This window comes from Hordeum vulgare, unplaced genomic scaffold (genome assembly GCF_904849725.1).
Source record: "Hordeum vulgare subsp. vulgare unplaced genomic scaffold, MorexV3_pseudomolecules_assembly, whole genome shotgun sequence".
NCBI classification, from domain to species: Eukaryota; Viridiplantae; Streptophyta; class Magnoliopsida; order Poales; family Poaceae; genus Hordeum; species Hordeum vulgare.
This window is the reverse complement of record NW_025422629.1, coordinates 61,075-72,434: the sequence shown is the minus strand read 5'-3', so window position 1 is coordinate 72,434 and position 11,360 is coordinate 61,075. Positions and strand designations below refer to the sequence as shown.

General features: G+C 35.6%; 7 non-coding genes across 7 annotated transcripts; 4 read left to right on the top strand and 3 right to left on the bottom strand.

Annotated features, from left to right (window-relative positions):
- Positions 1 to 1,391: 1,391 nt before the first annotated feature.
- TRNAS-UGA lies at positions 1,392 to 1,479 on the bottom strand. Its single transcript has one exon. It is a non-coding gene; the product is annotated as a tRNA-Ser (tRNA).
- An 824-nt stretch (positions 1,480 to 2,303) lies between these two features.
- Positions 2,304 to 2,374, top strand: TRNAG-GCC. Its single transcript has one exon. It is a non-coding gene; the product is annotated as a tRNA-Gly (tRNA).
- Positions 2,375 to 2,822: 448 nt separating this feature from the next.
- TRNAM-CAU lies at positions 2,823 to 2,896 on the bottom strand. Its single transcript has one exon. It is a non-coding gene; the product is annotated as a tRNA-Met (tRNA).
- A 1,963-nt stretch (positions 2,897 to 4,859) lies between these two features.
- Positions 4,860 to 4,931, top strand: TRNAT-GGU. The gene has a single exon. It is a non-coding gene; the product is annotated as a tRNA-Thr (tRNA).
- Positions 4,932 to 5,581: 650 nt separating this feature from the next.
- TRNAY-GUA lies at positions 5,582 to 5,663 on the top strand. Its single transcript has one exon. It is a non-coding gene; the product is annotated as a tRNA-Tyr (tRNA).
- A 358-nt stretch (positions 5,664 to 6,021) lies between these two features.
- On the top strand, positions 6,022 to 6,095 carry TRNAD-GUC. The gene has a single exon. It is a non-coding gene; the product is annotated as a tRNA-Asp (tRNA).
- Positions 6,096 to 8,507: 2,412 nt separating this feature from the next.
- On the bottom strand, positions 8,508 to 8,578 carry TRNAC-GCA. Its single transcript has one exon. It is a non-coding gene; the product is annotated as a tRNA-Cys (tRNA).
- Positions 8,579 to 11,360: the final 2,782 nt, after the last annotated feature.

The window sequence follows — 11,360 nt, the reverse complement described above, 5'->3', positions numbered from 1 at the left end:
AATCGTATTCTGGGCCGGAGCAATGAACCTATTTGAAGTGGCCCATTTCGTACCAGAAAAGCCCATGTATGAACAAGGGTTGATTTTACTTCCACACTTAGCTACTCTAGGTTGGGGAGTAGGGCCAGGGGGGGAAGTTCTAGATACTTTTCCATACTTTGTATCTGGCGTACTTCACCTAATTTCCTCCGCAGTCTTAGGCTTCGGTGGCATTTATCACGCGCTTCTGGGACCCGAGACTCTTGAAGAATCTTTTCCATTCTTTGGTTATGTCTGGAAAGATAGAAATAAAATGACTACAATTTTGGGTATTCACTTAATTTTGTTAGGTCTAGGTGCTTTTCTTCTAGTACTCAAGGCTCTTTATTTTGGCGGTGTATATGATACCTGGGCCCCTGGGGGGGGAGATGTAAGAAAAATTACCAATTTGACCCTTAGTCCCAGTGTTATATTTGGTTATTTACTAAAATCTCCTTTTGGGGGAGAAGGGTGGATTGTTAGTGTAGATGATTTAGAAGATATAATTGGTGGACATGTATGGTTGGGTTTTATTTGTGTATTTGGGGGAATTTGGCATATTTTAACCAAACCCTTCGCATGGGCTCGCCGTGCATTTGTATGGTCTGGAGAAGCTTACTTGTCTTATAGTTTAGCTGCTTTATCTGTCTTTGGTTTTATCGCTTGTTGTTTTGTATGGTTCAATAATACAGCTTATCCGAGTGAGTTTTATGGACCCACCGGGCCAGAAGCTTCTCAAGCTCAAGCATTTACTTTTCTAGTTAGAGACCAGCGTCTTGGAGCTAATGTGGGATCCGCTCAAGGACCCACAGGTTTAGGGAAATATCTAATGCGTTCCCCAACTGGGGAGGTTATCTTTGGAGGGGAAACTATGCGTTTTTGGGACCTTCGTGCTCCATGGTTAGAACCTCTAAGGGGCCCCAACGGTTTGGACTTGAGTAGGTTGAAAAAAGACATACAACCTTGGCAAGAACGGCGCTCAGCAGAATATATGACCCACGCTCCTTTAGGCTCTTTAAATTCCGTGGGTGGCGTAGCGACCGAGATCAATGCAGTTAATTATGTCTCTCCTAGAAGTTGGTTATCAACTTCTCATTTTGTTCTAGGATTCTTCTTTTTTGTGGGCCATTTATGGCATGCAGGAAGAGCCCGAGCTGCTGCAGCAGGTTTTGAAAAGGGAATCGATCGTGATTTGGAACCTGTTCTTTACATGAACCCTCTTAACTAAGATTTTCTTATTTATACCTGTTCTACTTTTTTTCTGTTCTGGCTCGGTTATTCTATCTAGCCGAGCCATTCATTCCTTTTTATGAAAGAAAGATAAGGGACAGAATAAAAAAAAATGAAAGAAACAAACGTATTCAATAAGCAAAAGGAGAGAGAGGGATTCGAACCCTCGATAGTTCCTAGAACTATACCGGTTTTCAAGACCGGAGCTATCAACCACTCAGCCATCTCTCCACCGCCTAATCCTTATTTTACTCCTACAAATAGAACATAGCCATATAAAAAATAAAAATATTTATTAACCTCTAGAAAGATATCAGATACAAGTTCCTTTTCGATATATCTCTGTATACTGTATACACGGATACAGGATCCGCTATACCCGCTTGTGAAATAAAGACTAAATAACCTCCTCTCACCCCCATATCCAAATAAAAAAGAGGTTAAGTAATAAATTTTAATTAAAGAGAAGAATCAATGGATTCATGATTAAACCCCTCCTACTTCTTGTATTTTTTTACAATTTTGGTTAAGTGAGGGATCAAATATGTAGTCAACTTTATTTGATGGTAGCTTGGAGGATTAGAAATATGACTATTGCTTTCCAATTAGCTGTTTTTGCATTAATTGCGACTTCCTCAGTCTTAGTAATTAGTGTACCCCTTGTATTTGCTTCTCCTGATGGTTGGTCAAATAATAAAAATGTTGTATTTTCCGGTACATCATTATGGATTGGACTAGTCTTTCTCGTAGCTATTCTGAATTCTCTCATTTCTTAAATTAAATTTGGTTAATATTTAGTAACCCCATAAAAAAGAAATAATAAAGGCCATTTAAAAAATTCGAATAGTGAGACGTATTAAAACGCAATTTGCGTTCCGAATTGCTAGCTCTTCTCTTTCAGTATTATGAAATTCCCATTAGAATATTCATTGACAGATAATAAAAAAAGGAAAACTCTAATATCTAATATAATAGAATAGAAAATGAAATGAAACGGTCGACCCAGACATAGACGGTCGACCCAAGCGGATATACGCTATAAAATATATACCGTAGCGAGCGTAGTTCAATGGTAAAACATCTCCTTGCCAAGGAGAAGATACGGGTTCGATTCCCGCCGCTCGCCCGCTTAATTTATCAAAGTACTATGATAAAAAGTTTAGTCTAGTTAATTGTTTAACTACTTATATTAAATTAAGTATTAATTAAGTATTAGTCTAGTGCCGTATCCCTTACTATATTTACCCTTCCTTTGCATCCCCCTCAAAAAAAGAGGGCGCTCCGGAGGCAGAAATAGAACTAGCCAACAGAGCCCCAAAATTGGGTATTAACTGAGACAAACAACGGGCAAACTGTTTTTAAAAGGAAGGGAGAGGTAGACTGTCCCTTTCATTTCATTTTTATTTTCTGCAAGGTAGGGAGAAGCCTTGCGCCTTCTTTTTGTGAAGGCAAGTGGCTTCGCAAATTGCTCAATTTTGCCCTCTAGGGCCCGGAACTAATGAATAAAAAAGGGTTGGATACGCCCCTCTACCATATCTAGAGAAATAGAATACTCCTTTTATAGAGACTGCTAAGTGCGGAGACGGGAATCGAACCCGTGACCTCAAGGTTATGAGCCTCGTGAGCTACCAAACTGCTCTACTCCGCTCTGTAGTACCAGAAACTGGTGGACAAAAAAGGCTTGAATACAAGCCTTTAACATGTCTAGACAAATAGAATACTCCTTTTATACAGAATGGAGCGGGTAGCGGGAATCGAACCCGCATCGTTAGCTTGGAAGGCTAGGGGTTATAGTCGACGTTGGTTGATTATTTTTAACGTCTCTAATTCAAAACCGAACATGAAATTTTGATTTCATTCGGCTCCTTTATGGATATTCTCACCACTTAACATCTATGTCAGCTTTTCTATTTGAATGGAACCAAAGCTCTCTGCTTTCTAGATGATCCTTATAGAGTAGGAGATAGAAATTCTATCTAAATCCATCTAATCTACTTACTTCGTTCCCTAATTTCATTCAAGAGATCCTGAGGAAAAGAATTGGGTTTCCACCGAGCTGAAACAATATGCGGATGGTTCTAGTAAACCAAAACTATCGTTTTTTAGCTATTTGGCTTCCTTATCCTTTAACAAAAGAAGATTTAGTTACGATTGGAAATCAACTTTTTTGTATCTTCATCCATAGATCCTTTACTCATATTTTCAAAATTGGAATACTTAAATCCAATGCAAAATTATGCTTCGCGACTCTGTACTCATATCATAATCCAATTTTTATTTTGGATGCAATTTAAATTAGTTTTTGGGTACAAATCGCCAGAATGTATATTCTTCCTCAATATGCTATTGAGAGGAAAAGGATTTAATCCTTTATAAGAACTAAAGTTTTCATCGGAATATAAAAAAAAACTTAAGGATGCCTTAAGTATATCATTTCAAATTCAGTTATTAATAGAACGAATCACACTTTTACCACTAAACTATACCCGCTACATTGTATATTATGGTATAAATGGTACCCTTTGTCAAGGATAGCCATTTGACAAGGAGGCTAATTCCCCCTTATTGAATCAGATGGAGAAGGTTCATGACACTGAGCCATTGGTACTTCTACTTCGATCGCGCGCCTTTACTTTAGGATTTAGATAGCCCCTCTCCCTCTGGTCTGTAAAATAAATCTCTTCTTACCCTGCTAATAGCGCCTGAACCAAATGTATTTATTTTGATTAGGATCCTATCCTATTCTACGGTTACGACTACAATAATCATTATTTACTTTGCGAGGACGTAAGTGTGCCAGACTGCTAAATTGTTTTATTATTCCTACAATATAAACTAGGGGATATAGGGGGTAACACTGTCCCTATAAATTCCTTTTTTCCTTTTCTTTTTTGTCCAGAATTGAACAAAAAAGAAATTATAGAAGATGTTTTCTTCCCCCATTAAGTCCGAGCCATAGAGTAAGAGTGAGATGAGTTTTCCAAATTCATCATAGACTTTCCCTATGGCTTGATAGAAGTAAGAAGCAAAGAGTTGTAACTTAAAGAGTCGTAACTTAAAGAAAAAAACGGACAGGGCTGACAGATTTACCTGATGTAAAGAAGATCCTAAAAGTCTATGATTAGTCGACTCTCTCCATTTAACACTTTCCTCTCTCTCCTTTTTTCCACTGACTCAATGCTAGTTTATTAGATTCTTGTTTAAAAGAATCAAAAAAGTTCAATAGAACTAAGAACACATAAAAAATAGCATAGAGGATCAAGGCCATTACCAAAAGTTCCTCCCAAGGATCCTATCCTATTGGGTATCTGTTCCCTGCCTTTTCCCGCTAGGATTGGAAATCTTATATTTTCCATATACCATTGAATCCTTGGGGTTCCAGAATCCGCCTATTTTACTAGCCTTCGGAAACGGAAAACCATGAACCAAGAAGAGTTGGGTATGTTTTTTTTTCTTAATTTTATTTTGAGCTCTCAAGATATCAATACATATACAATCTATACATAATGTCTCTCTCTATATCTCTATATATTATATATATATAATATGTACATTATGCAGTAGACCCATAATGGGAAATCAAAGTGGCAAATTTTTGAATTAAATAAAAAGCCCTTTTAACTCAGTGGTAGAGTAATGCCATGGTAAGGCATAAGTCATCGGTTCAAATCCGATAAAGGGCTTTTTAAATTAGTGGTAGAGTAATCTCGTGCTAAGACGTAAGTCATTGGTTCGAATCTGATAGAGTACTTTTCTACTAAATTGATTCGCTTTTTTCTTTGTTTTTGAAGCTTTCTCTTTAGAGAATTTTATGACTTAGTGCGGGATGAATGCATTTTTGGTCTGAACACTAAATGAAGCACGGAATGGAAATAAAAAAAAAATTGGACTCTTTTTCATCTTATCTTAGATCAATAAAATAACTACCTGTACTGAACTAATCTAGAATCCCTTTTAGTAATCCATTCTTATTCTATACATTTAAAATGAATTTCCCTAAAAGGTAGAGGATGATCCATGAATTAATCTAACCATCAACTAAAAAAATCCTAGATGAAAACATAGCAGAAAAGTTAGAAAAACTCTTTGCTTTGGATCTAGTTATACTTTTCGAGTATATTGACAATTCAAAAAAACTGCTCATACTATGATTATAGTATAATCACGAGCGGTTGTATATGGCCCTATCGTCTAGTGATGCCCCTATCGTCTAGTGGTTCAGGACATCTCTCTTTCAAGGAGGCAGCGGGGATTCGACTTCCCCTGGGGGTAGGGAGTATTATGAAAGGAGGTTAATCATAGATTAGCAAAAACCCTAGAATAAATTCTTCCTGGGTCGATGCCCGAGTGGTTAATGGGGACGGACTGTAAATTCGTTGACAATGTCTACGCTGGTTCAAATCCAGCTCGGCCCAAAAATCTAGGGCTTCGTGAATATGAACTAAATCCTTTTGTTTTTCTCCCATAAAATAAAATGTCTGATCTATAGAAATAAAAGAGAAATAAAAAAGGGGATTTTTTTTTCTAATCCATATCTCTCTCATTCCTTTCTTACAAACAAAAGAGTTTTTCTTGTTGAAGGGTGGATTATTATCCATTTTTAGTGATAAAAAATCACGACATACTAGTTATGTCACTCTCACTATACCCACGTATAATATAATATTAATATGTGGGTATGTAGTATATGATTCGTCTATTTCTTAGAGTACGACAGACGAATCGAATCTTCTTATGGTTCTATTTAAGAATGGGTATGCCATACACCCCGCGGGGATTGTAGTTCAATTGGTCAGAGCACCGCCCTGTCAAGGCGGAAGCTGCGGGTTCGAGCCCCGTCAGTCCCGAACTAGGGTTCAATGAATGGAGAAATTCATATTTCCTTTTTCCATGAAAAAAAAGGGGCAGGGAGCAAGATCAAATACCCATAGGGCACCCTTACTTCACTTTTTTATTTTGCATCTCTCATTAAAGAGGGAGGGAAGGAGTATAGGAATTTTTTTCACTACTCCCGATCGATAAAGATAAAGAAAGACACACATACGATATGTGGATTAGTAGAATTTTAGGATATTACTCTATCTTTCTTTATGATGATACCATCCTCATCTTAATTTCCTATTCCACTGTTATGGAATAGAGTACCGGTATTTTACCGGAATCCATACATAAATTGTATTCCCTTTTTATTTCAGACCTCTTTTCCCCATCTCACTTCTACTGCTTATTTGGATGTCTATGTGACCCATAGAAAGTTGCTCATATAATACATACATAATTGTATGTATAACTATAAGAAAAAGGAAGAGAAATTGTATAAGATTAAGAAAGCTCGTGGGTTAGAGATATAGAAAAGAAAAAGTAGAAAAAAAAGGATTAAAAAAGAGGGAATTCCTAATCCAATCAAAAAACCCATTTTGGTCTTAGTATGGATATAGGATCTTCCTATGTTATACTATATAACTCTCATCCATGAATTGATTTGATAGATCCGATATTCATAATATTGAATTGATTCAGTATTATCAGAATGCAAGCCCTACCCTTGAATTTACAAGATACCCCTTTTTCCTCTCCATGGGATTACATCCCGAGTTATTGTGAAAATAAAAAATAAAGAGGTTATGGAAGTCAATATTCTCGCATTTATTGCTACTGCACTGTTCATTCTAATTCCTACTTCTTTTTTACTTATTATTTATGTAAAAACAGTCAGCCAAAATAATTAAGTGGAATTCCAATTAATCATTGAAGAAATGAAAAAGGGATTAAATAAAAAAAATCCAAGTCTTAAATGAAAGGATCTGGTTGGAATCTTAAAGTGTGGTAGAAAGAACTACATATAGTTTTTTCTACGACACTTTAGAGTCTTTCTATTATATTATCTTTGAATCTACATAGAATAGATTAGTAGATTGAAATAGTTAAGTAGTCTAATTCAATTTCTTTTTTCATTGCATCCACTTAATTTCAATCAGGTCAAAATAAAAAAATCGAAGACAATTCTTGACCAAAGAATCCATGGAAGGAAAGAAAAATAATATAAGAATAGACTATAGTAAAAAGTAAAAGGAAAAAACCAGCGAATCTTTCATGCTTAAATATCCCGCGAGATGCTTCAAAAGAGAATAAAAATTATTCTAAGAATAAAGAAAGAGTATAAAACAAATGGAAAATGTGTGATATGCCGTGAATAGTTCCGTGGAAGAAAGTCTAATTTTCTTATGTATAGAACTTTTTTTAACCATTAGTCATTTCTAGTAGAAATTCTTAATTGGTATAATGGCTCTTTCTTACAATACAAGAGTTTCTTACAGGAGTGAAACAAAACTAAAGAAAAAGATTAAAGAATAACGTTTGACAAAATAATTAATGCAAAACGATCAATTAAAAAAAGAATTGATACAACAATTTGATTACTTAATCAATTAGTAGTATCGTATCCCTAGAGTCCACTCCTTCCCCATACTACTAGTGAAAGAGAAAATGTAAAGACTACCATTAAAGCAGCCCAAGCGAGACTTACTATATCCATCTAAATTATGTCTCCTATTTCTATGAAGGGATTATTCTACTATTGATCAATAATCATAGTGGAATCAAGGGTACAGAGTCAAAAAGGGCTTCTGCCCTAAGGCCATGGATCAATCAGTTCAAGGAATTTACTCCTAACAAATTCTTATAGGAATTCTTGTAGAATTAGAGAGCATTAAAAATACGATACTATAAAGCCCTTTTTTCCTTACCTTAAAAAAGAAAGAGTACGGGAATGATGTCCTGAATAGAAGAAGCGGGAATAGGAAGATTTTTTATTCCTTTTGTTACTCTAGTGTATGTAGGTCACATAAGATGTACGATAAAAAAATGTATGATAATTAGGAAGTCTTGATATTCTTTCGTGGAGTCCCTTCTGGAATCTTAGATTGAAAAAGAGAAGAATGCCCCTTAGGGACCTTTCTTTGGATACCAAGATTTCTGACATCTTATCCTCGTATTTAAAAATTCTCAAATCGAATCAATTAAGAACCAATTCAAATTCATATAATAAAAGAATAAGGAAACACTACCTCACCCCTATTGATAACCATTTTGGCCACTACCGCCAAAACAAACCCTAACCCTAGTTTAAGGATAGAACTATGGTATGGTTTCTCTAAACCCAGTATCGGCAGGCTTAGTTACTCTCTTGCCCGAACTTATGCGAAGTAAAAATTGATTGAATTCGATCAGTACTAGAAAACCTAAGTATTTTATTGATCAGGCGGCACCCAGATTTGAACTGGGGATAAAGGATTTGCAGTCCCCTGCCTTACCGCTTGGCCATGCCGCCAAAAAATCCGATCGAAAATCTAGAAAACAGCAAGTATTCATCCACGTTTTCTTACGAAAAGCCCCTTTCTTTTATTTTGAATATAATTAAACTTACTTTTTTCCAATCTTTTTCAAAAAAGATACTCCTGCTTTTTTTGATCCAGTTTCGATTATTCTCCTCGATAGATTCTATCTTAAAACATACATTGCTAACACAATAAAACTTCCCATTTCTTTCTATTGAGATGAAAAAGAAGAAAAGTGGATTTCTAGTCACAGGCTGCAAAATTCAGAACAAATTGGAACCATTAACTAGAATTCTCTTTCTTTTTTGAATTGCAGTAGTGAACTACTCTTAAATCGGTATTATCTCCCCCCCTTCAATTTCAATGGCATAATAAAATATTATGGCTTTATGCTTAATCCGTGTATAGGTGAACTTTAGGTCCGAGCAGCATTATTATCCAAAGATCCCCTTTATGTACATATCTCTATGGGGAATCGTGCTTTAATTTTTCAAAGTATTAAATTAAATATCTTGAATAAAAAAAGGAAATTTGCTCTGATATTAGAGTATAACCTGACTATCTTGGCCTACCCAAGTGAAATTACGATAAAAGAAAAGCATGGATATGGGGAGAGGTGGATAATTAGATTGGCATGTACTTAAAAAAGGGACTTACTTTATTTTAGAATTCCACAATGAAATACTTAATTTTCTAGCAATTATACTACTCCGATCCGAAATAAAAAAGAACCCTCAAATTATTTTTAGAAATTAAAGTAAGCACGCTATTCTAAATCGAAGTAAAGTAAAACTTTCTAGTGTATTATATTACGGCTTTATTACATTCATAGAAAGGGGATAAAATGAGAAATCTTTGCCATTCAATCTGATTAGAATATTATAAAGTATAAGTGGCATAATTTTTTTTGTAGGAATATTTTAGCAATTCATTTTCATTTCATTTGTACCCCTGGTAAACTAGAATTTTCGTCGAAATGGTCTCTATTCATATGTATGAAATACATATATGAAATACGTATGTGGAGTTCCCTAGAATTTCATGTGATTCAGTAAACAGAATATAGATTCCATGATTGCTAGATCAATCCGTAGGGATTGATGAAGAGTGAGCTGATAATGGAATTTTTCTTTGATAAACAGGAAACTTAAGATTAAGATGCTCCGGAATGGAAACGAGGGAATGTCCACAATACCCGGATTTAGTCAGATCCAATTCGAGGGATTTTTTAGGTTCATTAATCAAGCCTTGGCAGAAGAACTTGACAAGTTTCCAACAATTAAAGATCCAGATCACGAAATTGCATTTCAATTATTTGCGAAAGGATATCAATTGCTAGAACCCTCGATAAAAGAAAGAGATGCTGTGTATGAATCACTCACCTATTCTTCCGAATTATATGTATCTGCGAGATTAATTTTTGGTTTCGATGTGCAAAAGCAAACCATTTCTATCGGAAACATTCCTATAATGAATTCCTTAGGAACCTTTATTATAAATGGAATATACCGAATTGTGATCAATCAAATATTGCTAAGTCCTGGTATTTACTACCGCTCGGAATTAGATCATAAGGGAATTTCTATCTACACCGGGACTATAATATCAGATTGGGGAGGGAGATCGGAATTAGCAATTGATAAAAAAGAAAGGATATGGGCTCGCGTGAGTAGAAAACAAAAGATATCTATTCTAGTTCTATCATCAGCTATGGGTTCGAATCTAAGAGAAATTCTAGATAATGTTTCCTACCCTGAAATTTTCTTGTCTTTCCCGAATGCTAAGGAGAAGAAGAGGATTGAGTCAAAAGAAAAAGCTATTTTGGAGTTTTATCAACAATTTGCTTGTGTAGGTGGGGACCTGGTATTTTCGGAGTCCTTATGCGAGGAATTACAAAAGAAATTTTTTCAACAAAAATGTGAATTAGGAAGGATTGGTCGACGAAATATGAATCGGAGACTTAATCTTGATATACCTCAGAACAATACATTCTTGTTACCACGAGATGTATTGGCCGCTACGGATCATTTGATTGGAATGAAATTTGGAACGGGTATACTTGACGATGACGATATGAATCACTTGAAAAATAAACGTATTCGTTCGGTTGCGGATCTGTTACAAGATCAATTCGGATTGGCTCTTGGTCGTTTACAACATGCAGTTCAAAAAACTATTCGTAGAGTATTCATACGTCAATCGAAACCGACTCCCCAAACTTTGGTAACTCCAACTTCAACTTCAATTTTATTAATAACTACTTATGAGACCTTTTTTGGCACATACCCATTATCTCAAGTTTTTGATCAAACGAATCCATTGACACAAACTGTTCATGGGCGAAAAGTGAGTTGTTTAGGTCCTGGAGGGTTGACGGGGAGAACCGCAAGTTTTCGGAGCCGAGATATTCATCCGAGTCACTATGGGCGTATTTGTCCAATTGACACGTCTGAAGGAATCAATGTTGGACTTACTGGATCCTTAGCAATTCATGCGAGAATTGATCACTTGTGGGGATCTATAGAGAGTCCGTTTTATGAAATATCTGCTGAGAAAGCAAAAGAAAAAAAAGAGAGACAGGTGGTTTATCTATCACCAAATAGAGATGAGTATTATATGATAGCAGCAGGAAATTCTTTGTCCTTGAATCAAGGTATTCAGGAAGAACAGGTTGTTCCAGCTAGATACCGCCAAGAATTCTTGACTATTGCATGGGAACAGATTCATGTTAGAAGTATTTTTCCTTTCCAATATTTTTCTATTGGGGGTTCTCTC